Consider the following 24,001-nt stretch of genomic DNA (forward strand, 5'->3'; position numbering starts at 1 on the left):
TTCTGGTGCTCCACCTTCTTCGCCATTGACCTCACTAAGAAATTGTATTGTGTACTCTTAAAGAATTACTGTCCCTTGTTCAACAGGAATCTGCACTCTAAAATGAAATACACACATGCAGAAATTAGGTATATGTTGAAGATTTCAGCAATAGTGTTTCTCTTCCAAGAAATCCCTGACATGCGTTCTGCTTGAAAATTTAGAAATCTAAAAAAAAAAAAAAAAAAAAAAAAAAAAATCAAAAAAAAAAAAAAGAAAATTTAGAAATCTTTGAACATAAGGGGAGGCAGAAAAATAATGGAATATCTAGCAAAGGAGAAAAAAAGACAGTAGCAAAGCAAGTCAAGGTTTCTTTTTGATGTAGGTCTGGTGGTGACTACTTTCTGGTGTATTATCAGATTCAGGAAGGTAAAGGAGAACAGAAATGTCTATAGCTGCAGGGGCAGCTAATTCAAGTGTCTATTTTTCATAAGCTTGCCATTGATGCTTAGTTAGGCCACTTTCTCCAGTAATGAATTATACTTTCTGATTCTGACAAATTCCCTATTGATTTTTTCCCCCCAGAAGATGACAAATCTTTAAGAATCTGTTTGAATATGGCTGGATTTATCTATTGTTAACTCTCTTCTGCAATTAATCAACAAAGGAGGGGTGAAATGAATCTACCCAAGTGTGATTATCACTATATCCTTCTCTTCTCACATATTATTCATGGAAAAATAGAGGGAGGGAGACTTGCTGCAGCCTTAGGTATTTAGAATTTTCCCTGTGTTTATATAACGAATCTCCTTCCCATTCTCTCTAGCTAGCCTTTTATACTACTCCTTTCAATTAGCTAACTCTAAATATAATCATAACTTTCTTTTTGTTGTTGTTGTTAATTCAGTAATATGCCTCAGAACCCCTACTCCCAGTTTGATCACACCATTCTTGGATAAGTCAGATAAAAAAAAAACATTCCAAACTCAAGGATTATACAATAAGCATTAAGAATCCTTGCTCATGTGTCTTTGGGTCAGCTGGGGTTAAGTTGATCTAGGTCAAGCTTGACCAGGCTTCATTCCAAACCTCAGGGTAGGTTCACATATACCTTATGCTGTTTTATTTTTTTTTTTAATGAAGAAAATGGAAGTTCTATCTTAGTTTCTGAGACTGAATTTTACATTCTATATGTGTGATATCTGAGTGTACCACTGACTGTTATGAAAGTACAGCAATGCATATCACTCTCTATACTGTGGTGCACTTACCTTGTGGATCTTGATGCTGGGAGGGATTGGGGGCAGGAGGAAAAGGGGACTACAGAGGATGAGATGGCTGGATGGCATCACCAACTCGATGGACGTGAGTTTGAATGAACTCCGGGAGTTGGTGATGGACAGGGAGGCCTGGCGTACTGTAATTCATGGGGTCACAAAGAGTCGGACACAGCTGAGCTACTGAACTGAACTGAGATATATATATATATATATATACACTAAACTTGTAGAAAAAGGAATACTTCTAAGATTTTAATTAAGTGATGAAGTTGCATTGTACTTCAAAACACAAAACAACCCAGGTTATCGTGTAAGAACTGGACACATCAGACCACTGTCAAAATGAGGCACTCCCATGGGCAGTCTCTTTGAGCTCCTCCCATTGAGACTGACTCTGACAAACTGCTGTGAAGTTTATAAAGTCAGTGCTGGAAACTTGAATGCCCTTTCATATTGATATCTATAAAGCAGCTGTTAGTAGTGGGATCATGAGTGATCTTAATTGCCTGCCCAAGATTTGAACCTGGGGATCCTGGCTGGGGTGGCTCAGATGGTAAAGAATTCACTTGCAATGCAGGATACTGGTGTTTGATCCCTGGGTTCAGAAGATCCCCTGGAGAAGGGCATGGCAACCCACTACAGTATTCTTGCATGCAGAATTCCATGGACAGAGGACTACAGTCCATGGGGTCCCCAAGAGTTGGGCACGACTAAGTGACTAAGACACACACACACACAACCTGAATGGAAACCAGGAATCTTAGCCACCAAACCAGCTAGGACTAAAGGGCTAGAAGCTGTTTTTCCCCGTATCTCTGTCCCCAGTGAAAAATTCCTTTGTCATGTAGGCAGAAACTGTAAATGAAGATACAAAGTTTATTATTAGAGATGTAGCACAGCAAGAAGTGGGACAGTACATAGAGAAACTGCTTGTTGAGACAGAAGCAAGGCCGAGACACACACTCAGAAAGAAAGAGTGCGGGCGTTCCTCCAAGTGAGGGGGAGTGCTGTAAGGAGGTGTTTAAGTCATTTATATAGGTCAGTTCTTTCAGGTTTTATCTACCTTTAGCCAATTATCTGATTTCTTTTTCCACACTTGACCTACGCTGGGGCACTCCCCTGGATGAGCAAGCACCCCCCTCATTCCTCCATCCCCCTGCCAAAGAGGATCTCAGAGTGAAGGCTTGTGGGAAGAATAAGACTCATTACAGCCTGCCATTACCACTTGGCTTTTGATGCAGATGAAGCCTTCCTTCATATGTGTAATGTCTCCCTTGTCTCAAAAAGAGGAGGACGGAAGTCCCTTAATCCTTGACTCAAACAAGGTTTTGCCCCTCTTTGTCCTTGCCTTGACTATTTCTTTGACTATTGCCATGACTATTATCTTAAGATGCTTACAAGAGACAAACACTGGCTATTTACACTGTTTATGTTGTTACTCTCATTTTCCAGAGCAAACAGGAAGCTGTAAATGCCTTAACTGGAGCCCACCTATCCACTGTCTCAGAAAATGCCAACAGTTTTAAGTATTCAGCCTGAAGCCCACTTTGCACCCCATGAAATATAAACAGAAGACCAGCTGTAAACATCTAAATTGGAGCGCATCTGTCTCCTACATCAATGTGTTTTGTTTCTAGGCCTTTGAGAGTATTGAATCTGTCAGCTTGAACCTTCTTCAGGACTTCAGATCATCAATATAAATAACTGTCAGTAGTCAAGTCTTTGATGCAGAAACATAAGGGAGAGTATCATGGGAAAATTTATACATGAACTACATTAATTTATTCCACAATTTTCTAAATTCAGTTCAAGTTTAGTTTCCTTTTATTTTTTTATTTTCCTTTTTTAAATTTATTTATTTTAATTGGAGGCTAATTACTTTACAATATTGTATTGGTTTTGCCATACATCAACATGAATCCGCCACAGATGTACACGTGTTCCCCATCCTGAATCCCCCTCCCACCTCCCTCCCGGTACCATCCCTCTGGGTCATCTCAGTGCACCAGCCCCCAAGCATCCTGTATCCTGCATCCTTTTAAATAGTAGAACAGATCCCCATCTGTATATCCATATATATATATGGATATATATATATATATATATATATATATATATATATATATCTCCAAGGTAGGACCCTTTGGAATTGATTGATTCAAAGATGCTTTTTTGCTCTAAGATTAAGTATCATCTAGTCCCAGTGTTTCCAAATTTTTGATGTGCCACTACCTGTATAAAATTTACCAGAGGAGCTTGTTGAAAATACAGATTTTTTTTATACCCTCTAACAGTGGTGGAGATGGTTGGCTGGCATCACCAACTCAATGGACATGAGTTTGAGAAAGTTCTGGGAGTTGGTGATCGACAGGGAAGCCTGGCGTGCAGCAGTCTTTGGGGTTGCAAAGAGACCGAGTGACTGAACTGAACTGAACTGAACATTGGTCTACTGAATCACAGATTCTTAGAAGAGATACTGTCATTTTTTCAAAAATATCTCGAGAATTAAAATGATCAGACAAGTTTGGAGAGCACTGACCTAGTTAGCATCTTAAAGCTGAGCAAAACCTCAGGTTCATAGAGGTCCAGTAAGTCTATGTCCAAATTGGGGCAATAGATATGGATTCATGTAGTCAGAGGCAAGGGGTCTTATAAATTTTAATAACTTTTATCAATCATAACTTTGAATATCTTTTTACCTTTTGATATTTATTATCTTTAATTCTATGAGTGCTCCAATAGCTAATATAATTGTATAAGACACTGACAGTGTACAGTGCTTAATGTATCAATAATATGTGCACACCACACACACACACTCCAAAATCACAATCACATGCCCACATATTGACAGTAATTTAAATAATCAGACTTGTGAAAAAACAATGAATATAAATGGCAGAGAGATAATCAGTGATGGGTTTATTGCTGTGGAAAAATAAAACTTAGGTAGGGCAAAGAGAAGAGGAATGTGTTACTAGGACAAGTACCAGTTTACATAAGAAAGGTATGTTTATTTGTCCAGAAAGACTCTCTCTAGAATCCACAGCTAGAAATCAGGTTGTGTCTGTCAAGGAAGCAGTGATAAATGATGCACTGTTTTCAGTAAAGCTGTTTGGTTCAAACGTTGGAGGAAATATGGTTTCTCAATCAGGCATTTCAGTAAATTACATTTACCCTCTTGATTAACACACAATATTGTATTCATCACAGATGTCTTTGATATTGTTCAGTTTCTTTAAGTGTTTCCTGTTAATCACTTTATATTAATAATGATGGCTGACTAGAGACTACAAGACTCAGTTATCAGAAGCATATAAATAGGATGCTAAAGTTAAAATCCAGGTATTAGGGGTAATTTTTTTTTCCAACAGACTTATTGTTTAAGTAAGGAAAATGAGTCCTAAAGAAAGAAAGATTTTTCCCCAAATCAGAGGATAACAGGTCTTTTGCTTTCTAAGTCTGTGTTTTATCTCTTTGACATTCTGCCCACAAACCCTCCCATCCAAAACTTGCAAGGTTTAATTTTGCTGTTTTGGAGGATTTGTACCAGAATTCCTTAACTCAGATTTTGGTCCCTTTTCCCTGAATCCTTTCATTCAAACAATATACACATATCAAATGTTCATTATGTAAGAACCATAAATCTAAACACTAGAAAATAGTCTTAAGTATTAATACAATCATGGTGAACTCTCATTCTTGAAAGAAAATTGAAAAAAAGGAAAAAAATGAAGAGGGCAAAGTCTGACCATGCTAAATTTCTGAGTTTGATAGGATTTCTTTTTTCTAGGTATTTCAGAAAATTATGATTATGAAATATTAGAACAAATATAATCATAATGATAAATAATAACTTGCTTCTGTAGAATGTGGTATTCTCTTATTTGTTCCCTTCAAGACACCCTGTGAAATCATTATTATTGTCTTCACTGTGCAGATGAGAAACTTTGAGATCATCCACCATGGATTGTCACTTTTTACTATTTACCATTAGCCTCCCAGAAAACCCTCCTGCCCCACAGTTTCTTCGTTGCATTTTTTTACTTCTGCATTTCTCAGCGTATAAATCAGGGGGTTTAACATGGGGGTGATGATGGTATAAAACACAGCCACCACCTTAATCTATGAAAAGGTAGTATCAGGATGGATATACATTAAAGTACAGGGACCAAAAAAGATGACGACCACGGCTATGTGGGGGCCACCGGTGGAGAAAGCTTTGTGCCTGCCTTCTGCTGACTGCTTTCTCAGGGACACCGGGATGATGGTATAGGAGATTAGCAAAATGACAAAGCTCCCCAGAGCAATGGTACCACTGTTAGCTGTCACTACAACACCAACAACATATGTGTCTGTGCAGGTGAGTTTTAGCATGGGGTGAACATCGCAAAAGTAGTGATCAATCTCATTCGGTCCACAAAAGGGTAGTTGGATTGCCAGAGCCACTTGGATGATGGAGTGTAAGAACCCACCTATCCAAGTCCGCAGCAGCATTTTATTGCATCTGCTTCCATCCATGATGGTCATATAGTGTAGGAGTTTACAAATAGTCAAGTAACAATCATTACAGTAAGGATGAAGATCTCAGTACAACCAAAGAAATGTACCCCAAAGTGTTGCAACATGCACCCACACATAGGAGATCATTTTCCTCTTGGCTAATAGGTCAACAATCACCTTAGGAGCTGTGACCAAAAAGTAACAGATATCCACAAAAGACAGGTAGTTGAGAAAGAAATAAATAGGAGACTTGAAAAGGTTGCCCACACAAACTGTCAGTATGATGAGGAGGTTTCCCTGAAGAATGACTGTGTAGAAGAAATAAAACACCACAAAACACATTTCTTCAATCTCTATGTTCTGAGAAAGACCCCAGAAAACAAATTCAGTTACATTGCTTATTTTTTCCATGGAATTAGTTTAGCAGGCCAGTTTGCAAGAGACAATTACATTACCTGAAAGGGAAAAAAAAAAATGTAACAAAGACCAGCAACATTTATTTCTAACTCAAAACAAATGAATAACCAGACTCTATAAAAATGGAAAAATGGGTACTTACCACTGTTTAGCATGTATACCTAAGAAATGGAAGTGCACATATTCTACATATTTTGATCATCTTATGTCAAGATGATAGTCCTTTCATTAATTCAGATTTAGACACAAAGTCCAAAGAGATAAGGTAAATCCTCTAAGTCACACATCTATCCAACCCTCTCACTTCCCTCATGTTTCACAAAGATTCTTTCATCTGTCTCTAACAGTTTGCTTCTTTCTAATCTGTCTAATGCACTCAACTGAAATTTGAAACAACTTTTGAGTTTGGAAATATGACAACATCTATATCCTAAAAATGTCCATCTTACTTTTGACAAACACACACACACACAAACACTCCCATATTTTTCTGTCTGAATACTGATATGAGTGTTCAAATAGTTGAGATTGGATGACGTTGCAGGTTCTTCTTCTTAAAAAAACTGTGATATTTGTATACACGTGTTTTTGTTCCCATATTTGATATCAAACTCTTATAATAAAGAGTTATGTGATATAGTAGAAAGCAAAGCAAAATTGTGCATATCTGAGTCTCAGATATTGGATCTGTACCTCTAGATAAATTGTTAAACTTTATGGGGCTTCTGTTATTACACTTGCAAAATGAGAAAGTTCTAATTTCACTATATAACATAAAGAGCTATTTCTACTATGAAATTAAAAAAAAAAAAAAAAAAAAAAAAACTCTTTCAGCTTGGAATAGCCATAAAAACCTGAAAAGGAGGCAGAAACTAAAGAAAACAATGAAAGAAACTGATGGAGTAGATTGCTTTACAGTGTTGTGTTCATTTCTGCTGTACATCAAAGTGAATCAGACACACATATACACATATCCCCTCTTTTGTGGATTCCTTCCCATTTAGGCCACCACAGAGCATTGATTAGAGATCCTCACGCTATACACGAGGATTATCATTAATTATCAATTTTATTCATAGCAATATACATATGCCAAGCTCAGTCTCCCAATTCACCCCACTCTACATCCCCCGTTGGTATTCATACTTTGTTCTCTACATCCTTCACTCTATTTCTGCTTTGCAAATAAGTTCATCTATACCATTAAAAGAGTAGGATGGGTAGATACATTGTGATAAAGTCACATAATGGAATACTATTTTCCAGTCATAATGAGTGAACTAGAGCTACTCAACATAACAAATTTTCACAAAAACACATTGTACAGTAAAAGAAGCCACCTACACAAAAAGTTGCTCTGTATGAATCTGTTATATCAAACTTAAAGGGATCAAATTTAAAAGAAACTGTTGGAAGCACATCACGATGTGTTTGATTTAAATAGAGGGGAAGGAAATCTTACCTTCAAACTCAGTGTTTGAGGATTCCCCAGGAATTGCATTGCTTTGGTATTTTATATATTTATCTGTTAATGTCAATAAATAAATAGATATGACTCATTCCTTAATCTCACTAGTCCTTCATATTTACTTACAATGGACGACTCTCCAGTGGTGTAATGTCAGACACTCTAGTGAGGTCACTGCAGCATATGTACAAATAAGGGGCCTGGGGAATACCTTTGATCAAAGCCTCTCTCAAGCTGTTCTTCAAGCAAAGCTACAGATGTATTAATAAATGATTCTGTAAGTTCTGGTTTAGTATAGGATTACACAGAGTCTTAGGTAATTATCAGGAATTTTATTGACCTGAGGACAATCCCCCAAATATCTGTTAATTCCAACTGAACTCTGTGCTCTAAGGTATGTTTTGTAGCAATGTTGTTCCTGACCTGTATATTAGACTTTGTAGCATAGTTATTCCAGGTGTGTCTTCTCTTTTACAGTAGAAATAATGATTAAAAACTGTAATATAATGACAATCAAATTCAGACTTGAACACATCCCTTAAAACTTTCTCATTTTGCAGGAGGGATAGCAGAAGCCCCATGAAGCTTACCAATGTATCAGAGGTACAGCACCACTATCTTAACATCAGATTTGCATAATTTTGATTTTCTTTCTCCTACACCGCATCTTCTCAATATGAGAGTTTGATATCAAACAGGGGGTCCACATATTCATGTACACTCTCACTCTCCTTTTGTTTGTCCTCCTGAATTAAACAAAACATTTTATTCTTCACTCAGAGAGTCCTTCAGTTTAAGAGACCTCAAATCATAGCAGTTTTTGACAACTGTGAATAATGTGACTTGGTTATCATCTAAAAGATACTGGTCATTTAAAATCAAGCCTGGGGATTGTGTCTCCATTGTCCATCCTGTAAGGTCCAGGAGGAAAGCTTCTTTCACCCAGAATCAAGATTCACCTCAAAGAATTTCTTCCTCCACATTTGGAACATTTTAAACACACTAACACCCATATTCTTTTGAAAGTCAAGCATTTTCCTACTCATATGTCATTAGTATCCATCTCATAGTCTGGTTTGCATGCACTTCATCATTTTATCATCATCTTAAAAATTTTATTCTCCCCCTGTTTTTAAGAACATCACCTTGCAATTATATTACAAGTATTCAAAATATATAAATTTGATAAAATTCTCTCTCAGAAACCTTTAATATTAGCTTTATAATTGAAAAATCTCACCAGTATTGTCCAGAGCTTGGATTTTGCTTTGTTTTTCTATTACTCCTGAGATAATTTGGATGCAACTATTCAAAACAAAGTTAAGAGTGATGCCTTAAGAATTGTTGCTTGGGGCTGGTGCACTGGGACGACCCAGAGGGATGGAATGGGGAGGGAGGAGGGAAGAGGGTTCAGGATGGGGAACACATGTATACCTGTGGCGGATTCATTTTGATATTTGGCAAAACTAATACAATTATGTAAAGTTTAAAAATAAAATAAAATTAAAAAAAAAAGAATTGTTTTGTGAAATTATTTGTTCTAGCTCTGTGAAGAATACCGTTGGTACCTTGATAGGGATTGCATTGAATCTATAAATTGCTTTGGGTAGTATACTCATTTTCACTATATTGATTCTTCCAATCCATGAATATGGTATATTTCTCCATCTATTAATATCCTCTTTGATTTCTTTCACCGGTGTTTTATAGTTTTCTATATATAGGTCTTTCGTTTCTTTAGGTAGATATATTCCTAAGTATTTTATTCTTTCCGTTGCAATGGTGAATGGAATTGTTTCCTTAATTTCTCTTTCTGTTTTCTCATTATTAGTGTATAGGAATGCAAGGGACTTCTATGTGTTGATTTTATATCCTGCAACTTTACTATAATCATTGATTAGTTCTAGTAATTTTCTGGTGGAGTCTTTAGGGTTTTCTATGTAGAGGATCATGTCATCTGCAAATAGGGAGAGTTTTACTGCTTCTTTTCCAATTTGGATTCCTTTTATTTTTTTTTTTTTTTCTGCTCTGATTGCTGTGGCCAAAACTTCCAAAACTATGTTGAATAGTAATGGTGAAAGTGGGCACCCTTGTCTTGTTCCTGACTTTAGAGGAAATGCTTTCAATTTTTCACCATTGAGGATAATGTTTGCTCTGGGTTTGTCATATATAGCTTTTATTATGATTAGATCAAGGGAACAAAATAGAAAGCCCAGAGATAAATCCACACACATATGGACATCTTATCTTTGACAAGGGAGGCAAGAATATACAATGGATTAAAGACAATCTCTTTAACAAGTGCTGCTGGGAAATCTGGTCAACCACCTGTAAAAGAATGAAACTAGAACACTTTCTAACACCATACACAAAAATAAACTCAAAATGGATTAAAGATCTAAACGTAAGACCAGAAACTATAAAACTCCTAGAGGAGGATATAGGCAAAACACTCTCTGACATACATCACAGCAGGATCCTCTATGACCCGCCTCCCAGAATATTGGAAATAAAAGCAAAAATAAACAAGTGGGACCTAATTAAACTTAAAAGCTTCTGCACATCAAAGGAAACTGTTAGCAAGGTGAAAAGGCAGCCCTCAGAATGGGAGAAAATAAGAGCAAATGAAGCGACTGACAAACAACTAATCTCAAAAATATACAAGCAACTCCTACAGCTCAACTCCAGAAAAATAAATGACCCAATCAAAAAATGGGCCAAAGAACTAAATAGACATTTCTCCAAAGAAGACATACAGATGGCTAACAAACACATGAAAAGATGCTCAACATCACCCATTATCAGAGAAATGCAAATCAAAACCACTATGAGGTACCATTTCACACCAGTCAGAATGGCTGCGATCCAAAAGTCTACAAGCAATAAATGCTGGAGAGGGTGTGGAGAAAAGGGAACCCTCTTACACTGTTGATGGGAATGCAAACTAGTACAGCCACTATGGAGAACAGTGTGGAGATTCCTTAAAAAACTGGAAATAGAACTGCCTTATGATCCAGCAATCCCACTGCTGGGCATACACACTGAGGAAACCAGAAGGGAAAGAGACACGTGTACCCCAATGTTCATCGCAGCACTGTTTATAATAGCCAGGACATGGAAGCAACCTAGATGTCCATCAGCAGATGAATGGCTAAGAAAGCTGTGGTACATATACACAATGGAGTATTATTCAGCCATTAAAAAGAATACATTTGAATCAGTTCTAATGAGGTGGATGAAACTGGAGCCGATTATACAGAGTGAAGTAAGCCAGAAAGAAAAACACCAATACAGTATACTAACGCATATATATGGAATTTAGAAAGATGGTAAAAATAACCCTGTGTACGAGACAGCAAAAGAGACACTGATGTATAGAACAGTCTTTTGGACTCTGTTGGAGAGGGAGAGGGTGGGAAGATTTGGGAGAATGGCATTGAAACATGTAAAATATCATGTATGAAACGAGTCGCCAGTCCAGGTTCGATGCACGATACTGGATGCTTGGGGCTGGTGCACTGGGAGGACCCAGAGGGATGGTATGGGGAGGGAGGAGGGAGTAGGGAGGAGGGTTCAGGATGGGGAACACATGTATACCTGTGGCGGATTCATTTCAATATTTGGCAAAACTAATACAATATTGTAAAGTTTAAAAATAAAATAAAATAAAGAATTGTTTTGTGAATAATTGGTTTCAGAGAATCCCTGAGTCCAGAAACTCAAAAACTGGTAAAATTTTGTTGTTCCTGGTCTGTTGCTCACCAAGTGAAATCTGCCATCTTGCAGTATTGTTGACAACAAATGCTGTTTTCTTTACTTCTTATATGGTCATTTTAAAGGGAATTATACACAATGTTAATGATCCTGTGGGAAAAAGTACCCTCTATAATCAGAACCACTTCAGAGAACAGTGAGCTTTAATTTCCAGATGTGTTTTCAGTTTGCTAAAAAAAAAAAAAAAAAAGAAATATTAAACAGCTTTTAACTTATTAAAGTTAAAAACCAACACAACATTGTAAAGCAACCATACTCCAGTTTAAAAAATTAGAAAACAATTAATTTGTGCATTTAGAACAATAACACTATTCCAAAATATTTCAGTAAACATAGATATAGGATTATTTTATGGAGGTTTATCTTGTTCAGTGGAATAATGTGTATATATGCATATAAACATATCTGTAATATCATTTAGTTGATATTTTATATGAATATATTTATTTAAAAGATATCTTTTTGGAGGTATTTCTCTGTTGAATTTTAATTGTCCTGCTTTTAAAAGTTTGATTTGATTGGAAAATAGTATATTCAATAGTATTAGTACCGTTTTGTTTCTTTTTTTAAATATAGTTTCTGGTGATTTCTGGAGAAACTGGTGGGAACAAATTCACTTCCAACCTATACTTGGAATAATCATAGTGCAGGCTCTCATTCTTTTACGTTTTGATTGCAAACTGTTATGGTTGACTCTTGACCACTGATATTCTTTCTTATTCCTCTTGTACTTCTACTCTTTCCTTTCCCCTCATTCTTTCTTTACCTTCTTTCTCCTTCCTACTTTCATCTCACCCCCTTCTTCATTTATAATAAAATGTCAAAAAGCAACTAGGTCATACTTTTAGGGAGAACTTATGAGCTGCCCATTGCAGCTGATTTCTTTGTCTGAAAGCTTTTAATAGACACTGTGGATTCATTTTCAAAGCAATTTGCTAACAGGACAGAGAAACATGTACATATTCATCAAGTTTTCTTTCAATGAGCTGAATTTGACCACACAGTGGGCCATTTTCTCTGCAATCTCTGGCCATGTACTCTTCCTGTAGTTGTAGGAGAAAACAAGAGTCCTGAGAGCACCAGGGACATTCATAGTAGCAGGAGGGAGTTTGATGGGAAACTTCTGAGCGTATTTAAGATCCACTCATGTCATGCAGTATATACCCCCTAATCAGCAGCAAGGAGTCTCTGGGGAAGAATTCCAGGAAATTTTCAGTGTTTTTCTTTCACTTTCTGCCTTGTGTGTGTGTAAGCTATCTATTGCTATATGTTGGCAAACAGAGCTAAGTCAAAAATCAGTGGCTTACCACTACAAAATTTTTGTTTGTTTGTTTGTTTTAATTTTTAAACTTTACAATATTGTATTGGTTTTGCCATATTTCAGCATGAATCCGCCACAGGTATACACACGTTCCCCATCCTGAACCCTCCTACCTCCTCCCTCCCCATACCATCCCCTCTGGGTCGTCCCAGTGCACCAGCCCCAAGCATCCAGTATTGTGCATCGAACCTGGATGGGCGACTCGTTTCATATATGATTTAATCCCGAAATTAGTAGTTTAAAAATCATAACAGCACAACTTAAAGGCTTAAAATAAAAACACTGTATTTGGTTATAATTCTGCAGTTTTCCTTGGATTCACCTGGTTGGTTCTTTCACTGATGCTTCCTGGCAGCACCTTGATAGCCTGAATGGAGCCAATGCTCCAAGATGGCCTTGCTCATGTGCCTTTCAGTCAGTTCTCTCTCATTCTCCAGTAGCACCTACAGGGCTCTCTCACACCATGGCTGTTTCAAGGCAGTAGTTGTTTCACAGACGCTAAATCTTCAAGGTCTCTCAACCTAAGCTTCAGGAATCATACAAAATCACTTTTTCCACATTCTGCTCATGGATTTAAAAATTTACATGTAATACTGTTACTGAGGGATTCCCAGATGGCTCAGTAGTAAAAGAATTCATCTGCCAATGTTGGAGACAGAGATGTAGATCTGATCCTGGGTCTGGAAGATCCTCTGGAGGAGGAAATGGCAACCAACTCCAGTGTTCTTGCCTGTTAAATCCCATGGACAGAGGAGCCTGGTGGGCTAGTCTAGGAGTCACAAAGAGTTGGACATTATTACTGACCCTTTGAGTCAGACTCCAACAAGGGTCTCCCTGTCCTTGTTGTTCAAGCCAATAGAATGAAAGGAGCTCAGTTCGGAAGTAAAGGAAGGGAAACTGTGTTCTTTGAGCAAAGAATGAGAGGAATGAGCTGGCTCCAGAGCAGCAGTCCCCAGCCTCTTGAATCTAATGACTAATGATTTGAGATGGAGTTGATGTGATAATAATAGAAATAACGTGCAAATAAGTGCAATGTGCTTGAATTATTTGGAAACCATCCCCTAGTCCCCAATCCCATTGTTTATGGAAAAATTGTCTTCCATGAAGGTGGTCCCTGGTGCCAAAAATTTTGGTAACCACTGCTAGAGCACAGTATCTCCCTGACAGGCTGTGGGCAGGGCTGCTGAGGCTGCCAGTGTAGAGGAGGCGGAGTTCTCCCAGGAACATCCAGATGTGTTGCTCCGCTTGCACTCAACTGGCCACCACCATTTTGAGTCTCTGAGCTGTGTTTCATCCTTCTCCATACATCCTTTAGCAGAGCCAGCACAGCCCTTCAGTAGAGGAACTCTGGCCTGAAGCACCAGCAGGAGGCTTCTGCACGTGGCAGCCTGTGAGCAAGTGAAACCAGATGAAACACAAAGGAAAAGATAAAGGTTAGGGTTTTTTTCGTTTTTTTTTTTTTTTTTTAAACCCCACTTCAAATGTTATTGCCAGGGACTTCCTAATGGGCTTTGCTGGTGAAAAGTCCCTCCTCTGTCTGGCTTCTTACTCTTGAGGGATGTGGAGGGGTTATGGTCTGTCTCTGTAACTGTTTACTGCTGATTTCAGGCATCATCATAGCCCTGTGCAAAGGAGCAGACTCCCCTCAGCCTCCATTACATGTTTTTTGCTACCAAGCTTCAGTCCTAAATGTTCATCTTCATGAGATGAACCCGTTTTCTAAACTTTTGGAGGAAAAGGACACTGGACACTTTTAGAAACATGAGAGTTAAGAATCTAGGTTTGCCTGTGGGCAAATATGCCTTGATGTCCAGCTTCACTGGCCGGGTCTGAATGTCTCTGGTCAGGCTTTGGTTGTTTTTTGGAAGAGAAGCTTTAGGTTAGAGGGGTTCACAGGGATAGTCAAGGAAGCCATTGTCATAGGTCATTTCTCTGGAGGTTGAGGCTTGGGATTCCCTCTTCACTTGAGTGCGATGACCCCATGAAGTGATCACAGCAACTTTAGCATGGAATGCGTGGTTAGGATCACCAAGTGGGGTTGTTCTACCTAGGAGTGAGCTGGTCTTGCAGGTTGTTGGTTTTCCTGATTTTTAGATGCCCCCAGACTTCTGGCCAGAAGAGATAGTGGGCCAGGTCAGAGAAGCACCTAGTTACCATGTTTTGTGAGAGCTTTCACAGATTCTCCTACCTGGAAGACACACTTGAACTGTTCCATTTCAAGGTATTTAGGGTGTCCATTCACTCAGGCTAGAGGAATGTGTCTACAATGTAGAATATCAAATGCATTTAATTTTAACTTAGCCACTGGGGCTAAGCACTGGCAAAGAAGGGCAGTGAGAAGCAAATTAACCCAGTTTTTGTCCTTTCTTTTTTGTTTTAGATTTATTGAGGTATAGGTGATTTACAATGTTGGGTTAATTTCAGCTGTATAGCAGAATGATTAAGTTATACATATACATTCAGTTGTTTTATATATATATATATATATATATATATATATATATATATATATATATACACACACACACACATATAGTGTATATGGGTGTAGGATGGCATGCATAAACCAGTTTATTGTGTTTATCGAGACCCCATGGACTGTAGCCTGCCAGGCTCCTCTGGCCATGGGATTTTCCAGGCAAGAATACTGAAGCGGATTGCCATTTCCTTCTCTAGGGGTACTCCAGACCCAGAGATCAAACCTTCATTGCCTGCATTATTGACAGATTCTTTACTACTGAGCCACCAGGGAAACCCACATATATACCAAGAATATGAATAAATATTTAAGATGTTCCCAGTCCAAGGCTCTAAAGTTCATTTAAGGGTATCAGTTCCACCTTTTGGACAGAAGTCCTTGTGGGTAGCCTTTTTGCTTCTCTGAGTTGGGTCTGGAAGGTTACTGGATATCCCACCAGCCTTTTGCCTTCTTTTGTAAACCTGTTCCTGTCTGGGAACCATCCCTCTTTGGAGTTTGGAGGAGACTCGTTTCCTAGGTCAGGACAACTAGAATAGATCATGCCTTTGGTCTCTATACAATCATGCTCCAGGTGCCCTATTTCTGGGGGTAGCAGGGCGGCAAGATTTAGCTTGTGACAATTTTTTTGTGTGTGACTTTGTTGTTGTTTTTTCCTTCATAGCCACTAGGATGTCTGAAAGTGTAGCCTGAATGTGAGTCAGCCTTCTGGGGGATATAGCCCTCCTATTCCCTTAAAATTGACTAAAGTCTGAACCTGATGTGGAGCCCATTTAGTGATTGGTTAATTAAGTGTTAACTTTTCAACCTCCCCTAGCAGAGTTGTGGGAGCAGCTACTCTTAAGCAAGAAGGCCACCCCACTAAGGGATCCTATGGACTGTAACTTGCCTGGCTCCTCTGTCCATGGGGTTCTCCAGGCAAGAGTACTGGAGTGGGTTGCCATGCCCTCCTCCAGGGGATCTTCCTGAACCAGAGGTTGAACACACATCTCTTAAATCTCCTACATTGGCAGGTGGGTTCTTCACTACTAGCACCACCTGGGAAGCACATTTATCTATATTTTTGGGTCTGCCAGGTCTTAGCTTCAGCATGTGACATCTAGTCCCCTGACGAGGGGTCAAGCCCACACGTCCTGCATTGAGAGTGTAAAGTATTAGTCAGTGGACTAGGGAAAACCTTGCTGGGCCCATTATTTTTCATCTATTTGAACCTCAGCTTTTGGGGGTAGTGGCCAGGACCTGCCATTTCTCAGCCTTCGAGTACATTCTCTTTCCTAGTATCCCTCTTGTTGGCGTGGTGCAATATTGGGTCCTGGTTTGCTCTCCCTCAGAAGGAGCAGAGGTCATGTACCTTTACCAGAGCCGAGAATCTCTGTGGGCATTAGTGTAGATTCCTGTGCTAACCAGTTGACACTAGAGGGGAACAGTCAGTGGGCAGACTCGAGTGTGCGCCTTTTTCTTTCTCTGACATTTCTTCCTCTATATTTTGATTACTAAACACCAGGTAGTCACTGCATTCCTTTCCAATGTCTCAGGATTAGTGGCAGTATAAATTCAGATGCCTTCCCTGTGGTCCTCTAGGATTTTCTATTGGCTCCTGATTTTCTTCATCTTATTCCAAATGACAGGTTTGTTTCCTGCTGCCTGCATTCTCTTTAAGATCATACTTTTATAATGGGTCAGCCTCCTCTCCATTGTCTCGGTAGTCCCAGTTGGTTTTGTTATATGGACCACTTGATTCTAAGGTCTGAAAATAGTGTGACTTGCATTCTGTTCTCTTTACCTGCTTCTTCTTGGACTCATAACAAGCCAACAGCAGCAACAACAAAAACATGGTTTTATGTCAGTCCAGGTGGGGTAATGGGTCTGAAAGACTCACTTAATCAGATTTTCATCTCACATGCTAGCCAAGTAATGCTCAAAATTCCCCAAGTGAGGCTTCAACAGTACATGAACCAAGAACTTCCAGATGTTCAAGCTGGATTTAGAAAAGGCAGAGGAACCAGAGATCAAATTACCAATATCTGTTGGATCATTGAGAAAGCAAGGGGGTTCCAGAAAAACATCTACTTCTGCTTTGATAACTAGGCCAAAGCCTTTGATTATGTAGATCACAAAAAAACTGGAAAATTCTTAAAATATATATGGATACCAGGCCACCTGACCTGCCTCCTGAGAAATCTGTATGCAGGTCAAGAAGCAATGGTTAGAAATGGACATGGAACAATGGACTGGATCCAAATTGGGAAAGGAATACATCAAGCCTGTATATTGTTATCCTGTTTACTTAACTTATATGAGAGTTCATCATATGAAATGCCAGGTTGAATGAGCAAAAGCTGGAATCAAGATTGCAGGGGAAAATATCAATAACCTCAGATATGCAGATGACACCATCCTTATGGCAGAAAGCAAAGAGGAACTAAAGAACTTCTTGATGAAGGTAAAAGAGGAGAGTGAAAAAAACTGGCTTAAAACTCAACATTCAAAAAACAAAGATCATGGTATCCAGATCTATCACTTCATGGAAAATAGATGGGAAAACAATTGGAACAGTGAGAGACTATTTTCTTGGGCTCCAGAATCACTGCAGATGGTGAGTGCAGCCATGAAATCAAAAGGTGCTTGCTTCTTGGAAGAAAAGTTATGACCAACCTAGACAGCATATTAAAAGCAGTGGCATTACTTTGCCATAAATTCTGTCTAGTCAAAGCTATGGTTTTCCCAGTAGTCATGTACAGATGTGAGAATTGGACTACAAAGAAAACTGAACACTGAAGAAGTGATGCTTTTCACTGTGGTGTTCTAGAAGACTTTTGAGAGTCCCTTGGACTGAAAGGAGATCAAACCAATCAGCCTACAGAAAATCAGTCCTGAATATTCATTGGAAGGACTTATGATGAAACTGAAGCTCCAATACTTTGGCCAACTGATGTGAAGAACTGACTCTTTGGAAAAGACCCTGATGCTCAGAAAGATTGAAGGCAGGTGGAGAAGAGGATTGCAGAGGATGAGATGGTTGTATGGCATCACTGACTCGATGGACATGAGTTTGAGCAAGCTCTGGGAGTTGGTGATGAACAGGGAAGCCTGGTGTGCTGCAGTCCATGGGGCTGCAAAGAATCAGATATGACAAAGTGACTGAATGGAACTGAGGGGCCAACTTGCCCCATCTCCCAACTAGTATTGGTCTATGCAATATTGCGTAGGAAGATGAAGGTGAAATGCTTTTAAAGGGGCAGTTTACTTTTAATGTGATTGTTAAAAATTTTGAATTTTACTTGATCTTATTGGAGTTTACTTTTTCTTTGTTCCCTTTATAACGTTCTTTCCTGTATTCTTTTAAGTTTAGTAGGTGTTTTTGTTGACTCTTAAATTCTATCTTCCCTATTTACATATTTTTAAACAGATTTTATTTTTTTAGATTAGTTTTAGGTTTGTAGCAGAATTGAGCAAAAGATATAGAGATCGTCCATGTACCTCTCTGCCCCACTCATGCATTGTCTGCTCCATTGTTTTTAATATTTATTTTTATGTATTTATTTATTCAGCTGCACTGGGTCTTGTCTGAGGCATGTGGGATCTTTAGCTGTGGTACAACAATTCTTTGCTTAGTTGCAGAATGTGTAATCCAATTCCCTGACTATGGATTGAACCCAGGGTCCCTGCATTGGGAATCTTGAGGCTTAACCACTGAACCATACGGGAAGTCGTCCCCTGCTATTGTTCAATTCAGTGTCTCAGTCGTGTCTGACTCTTTGCGACCCCATGAATTGCAGCACGCCAGGTCTCCCTGTCCATCACCAACTCCTGGAGTTTACTCAAACTCATGTCCATTGAGTCAGTGATGCCATCCAGCCATCTCACCCTCTGTCATCCGCTTCTCCTCCTGTCCTCAATCCCTCCCAGCATTAGGGTCTTTTCCAATGAGTCAATTCTTCGCATGAGGTGGCCAAAGTATTGCAGTTTCAGCTTTAGCATCAGAACTTCCAAAGAACACCCAAGACTGATCTCCTTTAAAACAGACTGGTTGGAACTCCTTGAAGTCCAAGGGAATCACAAGAGCTATCTCCAACACTATAGTTCAAAAGCATCAACTCTTCAGCACTCAACATTCTATACAGTCCAACTCTCACATCCATACATGACCACTGGAAAAACCATAGCCTTGACTAGATGGACTTTTGTCGGCAAAGTAATGTCTCTGCTTTTGAATATGCTCTCTAGGTTGGTCATAACTTTCCTTCCAAGGAGTAAGCATCTTTTAATTTCATGGCTGCAGTCACCATCTTCAGTGATTTTGGAGCCCAAAGAAATGAACTCTGACACTGTTTCCACTGTTTCCCCATCTATCTTCCATGAAGTGATTGGAGCGGATGCCATGATCTTAGTTTTCTGAATGTAGAGCTTGAAGCCAACTTTTTCACTCTCCTCTTTCACTTTCATCAAGAGGCATTTTGGTTCCTCTTCATTTTCTGCCATAAGGGTGGTGTCATCTGCATATCTGAGGTTATTGATATTTCTCCCGGCAATCTTGATTCCAGTTTCTGCTTCCTCCAGCCCAGCGTTTCTCATGATGTACTCTGCATATAAGTTAAATAAGCAGGGTGATAATATACAGCCTTGACATACTCCTTTTCCTATTTGGAACCAGTCTGTTGTTCCACGTCCAGTTCTAACTGTTGCTTCCTGACCTTCATATAGGTTTCTCAAGAGGCAGGTCAGGTGGTCTGGTATTCCCATCTCTTTCAGAATTTTCCACAGTTTATTGTGAGCCACACAGTCAAAGGCTTTGGCATAGTCAATAAAGCAGAAACAGATGTTTTTTTCTGGAACTCTTGCTTTTTTGATAATCCAGCAGATGTTGGCAATTTGATCTCAGGTTCCTCTGTCTTTTCTAAAACCAACTTGAACATATGAAATTTCGTGGTTCACGTATTGCTGAAGCCTGGCCTGGATAAGTTTGAGCATTACTTTACTAGCGTGTGAGATGAGTGCTATTGTGTGGTAGTTTGAGCATTCTTTGGCATTGCCTTTCTCTGGGATTGGAATGAAAACTGACCTTTTCCAGTCCTGTGGCCACTGCTGAGCTTTCCAAATTTCCTGGTATATTGAGTGCATCACTCGCACAGCATCATCATCCAGGATTCGAAATAGCTAAACTGTAATTCCATCACCTCCACTAGCTTTGTTTGTGTGATGCTTTCTAAGGCCCACTTGACTTCACATTCCAGGATGTCTGGCTCTAGGTGAGTGATTACATGATCGTGATTATCTGGGTCATGAAGCTCTTTTTTGTACAGTTCTTCTGTGTATTCTTGCCACCTCTTCTTAATATCTTCTGCTTCTGTTAGATCCATACCATTTCTGTCCTTTATCGAGCCCATCTTTGCATGAAATGTTCCCTTAGTATCTCTAATGTTCTTGAAGAGACCTCTAGTCTTTCCCATTCTGTTGCTTTCCATAAATATATATAGCATTGATCACTGAGGAAGGCTTTCTTATCTCTTCTTGCTATTCTTTGGAATTCTGCATTCAGATGCTTATATCTTTCCTTTTCTCCATTGCTTTTCGATTCTCTTCTTTTCACAGCTATTTGTAAGCCCCCTCAGACAGCCATTTTGCCTTTTTTTTTTTTTTGCATTTCTTTTCCATGCGTATGGTCTTGATCCCTGTCTCCTGTACAATGTCATGAACCTCCATCCATAGTTCATCAGGCACTCTATCAGAGCTAATCCCTTATATCTGTTTATCACTTCCACTTTATAATCATAAGGGATTTGATTTAGGTAATACGTGAACGGTCTAGTGGTTTCCCCTCCTTTCTTCAATTTAAGTCTGAATTTGGCACTAAGGATTTCAAGATCTGAGCCAGCTCCCAATCATGTTTTTGCTGACTGTATAGAGCTTCTCCATCTTCGGCTGCAAAAAAATATCATCAGTCTGATTTTGGTGTTGGCAAACTGGTGATGTCCATGTGTAAAGTCTTCTCTTGTGTTGTTGGAAGTGGGTGTTTGCTATGACCAGAGTGTTCTATTGGCAAACTCTATTAGCCTTTGCCCTGCTTCATTCTGTACTCCAAGGCCAAATTTGCCTGTTACTCCAGATGTTTCTTGACTTCCTACTTTTGCATTCCAATCCCCTGTAATGAAAAGGACATCTTTTTTGGGTGTTATTTCTAAAAGGTCTTGTAGGTCTTCATAGAACCATTCAACTTCAGCTTCTTCAGTGTTACTGGTTGGGGCATAGGCTTGGATTACTGTGATATTGAATGGTTTGCCTTGGAAATGAACAGAGATCATTCTGTCATTTTGAGATTGCATCCAAGTACTGCATTTCAGACTCTTTTGTTGACCATGATAGCTACTCCATTTCTTCTAAGGGATTCCTGCCCAAAGTAGTAGATATAATGGTCATCTGAATTAAATTCACCCATTCCAGTCCATTCTAGTTCACTGATTCCTAGAATGTTGACGTTCATTCTTGCCATCTCCTGTTTGACCACGTCCAATTTGCCTTGTCTCATTGCCTTGACCTAATATTCCAGGTTCCTATGCAATATTGCTCTTTACAGCATCTGACCTTGCTTCTATCACCAGTCACATCCACAACTGGATATTGTTTTTGCTTTGGCTCCATCCCTTCATTCTTTCTGGAGTTATTTCTCTACTGATCTCCAGTAACATATTGGGCACCTACAGGCCTGGGGAGTTCCTCTTTCAGTATCCTATCATTTTGCCTTTTCATACTGTTCATGGAGTTCTTAAGGCAAGAATATTGAAGTGGTTTGCCATTCCCTTCTCCAGTGAACCACATTCTTTCAGAACTCTCCATCATGACCCATCTGTCTTGGGTGGGCCAATGCGGCATGGCTTAGTTTCATTGAGTTAGACAAGGCTGTGTTGCTTGTGATCAAATTGGCTAGGTTTCTGTGATTATGGTTCAGTGTGTCTGCCCCTTGATGCCCTCTCACAACACTTGCAATCTTACTTGGATTACTCTTAACTTGGACGTGGGGTATCTCTTCACAGCTGCTCCAGCAAAGCACAGCCACTGCTCTTTCCCTTGGACAAGTGGTATCTCCTCACAGCCACCCCTCCTGACCTTGGAGTAGCTCCTGTTGGCCCTCCCACATTGTTAACCTCCCACAAAAGTGATATATTTATTCAATTGATGAACTGAGGTCGACATACCATTATCACCCAAAGTCCAGAGTTTACATTAGACTTCACTCTTTGTGATGTACAACATATGGGTTGAAAAATATACAATGACATGTATCTATCATTATAGTACCACCCAGATGATTTCACTGTTCTAAATGTCCTCTGTGCTTCACCTATTGATCTCTCACAACACTTGAGTCCTTGGCAACTACTGAACATATTACTGTCTCCAGAGGTTTTGGTTTTTTCCAGAATGTCTTATAATGGGCATTGTATAGTACATAACCTTTTAACATTGGTTTCTTTTATTAAGAATATGCATGTAAGATGTATTCTTATTATTTTATGCCTTGGCAGCTTATTTCTTTTTAGTGCTGAATAATATTCATTTGCTGGGATATACCATATTAACAACTTACTGAGCATGGCCCCACCAACCAGAAACAGACCCAGTTTCCCCCTCAGTCATTCTCTCCCACCAGGAAGGTTCCATAAGCCTTTTGTTATTCTCCATCAGAGGCAGACAGACTTAAAACCACAATCACAGAAAACTAACCAATCTAATCACATGGACCACAGCTTTGTCTAACTCAATGAAACTATGAGCCATGCCATGAAGGGCCACCCAAGACAGATGGGTCATGGTGGAGAGTTCAGACAAAATGTGGCCCACTAGAGAAGGGAATGGCAAACCACTTCAGTATTCTTGCCTTGAGAACCCCAAGAACCCAATGAAAAGGCAAAAAGATAGGACACTGAAAGATGAACTCCCCAGGTCAGTAGGTGCCCAATATGCTGTTGGAGATCAATGGAGAAATAACTCCAGAAAGACTAAAGAGATGGAGCCAAAGCAAAAACAATACCCACTTGTGGATGTGACTGCTGATGGAAGCAAGGTCTGATGCTGTAAAAAGCAATATTGCATAGGAACCTGGAATGTTAGATCGATGAATCAAGGCAAATTGGAAGTGGTCAAACAGGAGATGGAAAGAGTGAACATTGACATTTTAGAAATCAGCGAACTAAAATGGACTGGAATGGGTGAATTTAATTCAGATGACCATTATATCTACTACTGTGGGCAAGAAACCCTTAGAAGAAATGGAGTAGAAATCGTAGTCAACAAAAGAGTCAGTACTTGGATGCAATCTCAAAAATGACAGAATGATCTCTTGTTCATTTCCAAGACAAACCATTCAATATCACGGTAATCCAAGTCTGTGTCCGGATCAGTAACACTGAAGAAGCTGAAGCAGAAAGGTTCTATGAAGACCTACAAGACCTTCTAGAACTAACACCCAAAAAAGGTGTCCTTTTCATTATAGGGGATTGGAATGCAAAAGTAGGAAATCAAGAAACATCTGGAGTAACAGACAAATTTGGCCTTGGAGTACAGATTGAAGCAGGGCAAAGACTAATATAGTTTTGCCAAGAGAACACTCTGGTCATAGCAAACACCCTCTTTCAACAACACAAGAGATGAATCTACACATGGAAATTACCTGATGGCCAACACCGAAATCATATTGATTATATTCTTTGCAGCCAAAGATGGAGAAGCTCTATATAGTCAGGAAAAAAAAAAAAAAAGACAAGGAGCTGAATGTGGCTCAGACC

At 39.2% G+C, this 24,001-nt stretch overlaps 1 pseudogene; it reads right to left on the reverse strand.

The window, feature by feature from the left end:
• Positions 1 to 5,242: 5,242 nt before the first annotated feature.
• LOC129629241 (olfactory receptor 4S2-like) lies at positions 5,243 to 6,188 on the reverse strand (annotated as a pseudogene).
• Positions 6,189 to 24,001: the final 17,813 nt, after the last annotated feature.

This window comes from Bubalus kerabau, chromosome 15 (assembly GCF_029407905.1).
Source record: "Bubalus kerabau isolate K-KA32 ecotype Philippines breed swamp buffalo chromosome 15, PCC_UOA_SB_1v2, whole genome shotgun sequence".
NCBI lineage: Eukaryota > Metazoa > Chordata > Mammalia > Artiodactyla > Bovidae > Bubalus > Bubalus kerabau.